This window comes from Papio anubis, chromosome 2 (assembly GCF_008728515.1).
Source record: "Papio anubis isolate 15944 chromosome 2, Panubis1.0, whole genome shotgun sequence".
NCBI lineage: Eukaryota > Metazoa > Chordata > Mammalia > Primates > Cercopithecidae > Papio > Papio anubis.
Window position 1 is genome coordinate 174,280,679 of NC_044977.1, and position 2,295 is coordinate 174,282,973.

A 2,295-nucleotide genomic window follows, 5' to 3' on the forward strand; every position below is an offset into this window, starting at 1 on the left:
ATGATCTTATTCTATGGGCAATGAGAGAACCATTGCAGGTCTTTGTATGAATTATGACAATGTTTTTGAGTAGCAAGAGGCAGGAACCAACTGAAACAAAACATGGGAAACAACGAGCAAGTGTTCTTTTAGACTAGATTGCATGCAGGTTGATTGTCTTGGAATATAATCCCAGGAAGCAGGAGTGAGGAAGAGGGAAGAGGAAAAGAGGGAAGGACAGAAAGACAATACATGAATGTATCATTAAGTTTCCTACTTCACAGGTGACTGGTGCAGTTTACCACGAGACCTTTGCAGGAATCTTTAAAATGTGTTTCAAGACTGTCTGCCTAGGGAATTAAAAAATGGCACACATTTATCCATTGGATTCCATTCGCTATTAATCAAGGTAGTCCCGCCGCCATTAACTTCCCCTGCACTTCTAGATTGTATATGAACGACTACTGAGAGGGTCCCTGTGCATGATCCATGGTGTAGTGTCAGAGAAGCAAGTGAGAAGTACAACGCTGAGGCAAGGTGCTGTCAAGTTGCACCTACATGAAGAAGGTTGAAGGAAGCTTGAAAAGAACTTGCCCCACTTATAAGAGTTGGGGCCAAGAGTATTTGAAGTGGTACACAAGAGGTGTCCTATATATGTCTGTTGTGGCTCAATGAAGAGCAAAGACGCAGAAAGGCAGATATAGAGCTGAGCCTCACAGAAACTGCAACTGGAAACACAAAATTCTTCTGGACTTTCTCAGTCTTGAGTCTCTATATCTCTTTGGTTGGGTTTCACCCTTTTTCTCTCCCTATAGGTAGCTTTCACTACATGGCAAAAACTAGTCTCTTAATGACTTCTGCACATTTTGCATTTAACAATTGTAGACTCAGAATACAAACTGACATGCTTAGACACACATCTATAATTTCTAGGACACAGTTTCATCAGCCTTTCATAGACCAGGTATCCATTTTTGGACCAATGAATATGGGTAAAGATAGATGGCATGTAAGGACATGAGGACACTGGTAGAAGCCCTATAATAAAGCAGGGGAAGAACAGAAGAGCAAGATGCCAACTGGACAATACCAGAAATGTGTACCTCATATCCCGAGTTAAGGAAACATCTCTTAAAGCATATAGAACCTGAAAGTACCTACAGCAAATAACCAGAAAAGACAAAAATAGTGTCAGAATTAAGGCAGGAGTTAGGGACAAGGAAAAGAACAAAAATGGTATTAATAAAGAATAATTGATGGGCCATGTGACCCACTTTAGTTATACATGGTGCCCTTACATTCTCCATTAACAGGAATTTGTGCAACAAGCATTTATGATGTCACATCCTGTGAGAAATGTAGGGGTACCATAGCACATAAGACACAATCTTTCTCCTCAAAATGCAGATAGTCATGTGACTTAGCAACAAACAGTAATACCCTATTTTTATAGGATATCTTTCATCTACACCTTGAAATCCCTGGCTCCATGACACAGAATCAGATTAATAGAAGGTAACATTAACACTCTTCTTTACTGAAGGTCAAGGCCTGAGTTCTTTGAGATGTTTTCATTTGGACTTAATGCTCCATGTCCAACTGGTAAAGATACCAGAATCAGTGATGTGGGATTGTTTTGTTTGAGCATAGCACTTGGAAGAAAGCATTGAAACTTGATAACAATACTCAACATTATATTCTTTTTCTTGTATCTCGTTTGGCTCCAAATAGTAGTGAATAATCTAGCTATTTTAACCATATTCACAGGGCATGACAGTAATCCCACACCTATTCTACATGGTAAAAGCTTTGCCAATGAGGACTCCATTTGCCTTTCTCTTGTTGAAAATCTAATTATTCTTTAAGACCTACTTCAAACATAAGCATGTATATAAAGTCTTGTGAAAGTCAAATTAATTTCTCCATTCTTTGGGCTCCCATATCATCACCTATCAGTTGAATTGTAATTATTTTTTCATATGTTTTTCTCTCTCCCTCTAGACTTTGAGTTCTTTAAAGGCAGAAACCTCATCTTACTGATCTTTATTTTCCCAGGATTCAATACAGTGCATGGCATATAGAAAGTTCTCTGATCTGAAGGAGGAATGGTGCTGAATTAAGACATTTGTCCTTTTTCAGATTAGCAGGGTGGAGATACTTGGTGTTAAGTCACTTAAGTTTTCATAACTTTGTTTCCTCCAAATGAGCAAAAGATCTCTGACATGTTTTCAGTGCAGTTGACCCACTAACTGGTATGCCACTGATGTTTCAGGCCTGGTGTACAACAAAAAGCAGTCCCATGTTTTGTTCGTCAGT

The 2,295-nt window shown here is 38.9% G+C and overlaps 1 long non-coding RNA gene across 1 annotated transcript; it reads left to right on the top strand.

Annotated features, from left to right (window-relative positions):
* The first annotated feature begins 689 nt into the window (after positions 1-689).
* Positions 690-1,892, top strand: LOC110742664. The gene is made up of 2 exons (XR_002520582.2): positions 690-1,494; positions 1,747-1,892. It is a non-coding gene; the product is annotated as an uncharacterized LOC110742664 (long non-coding RNA).
* The last annotated feature ends 403 nt before the right edge of the window (positions 1,893-2,295 follow it).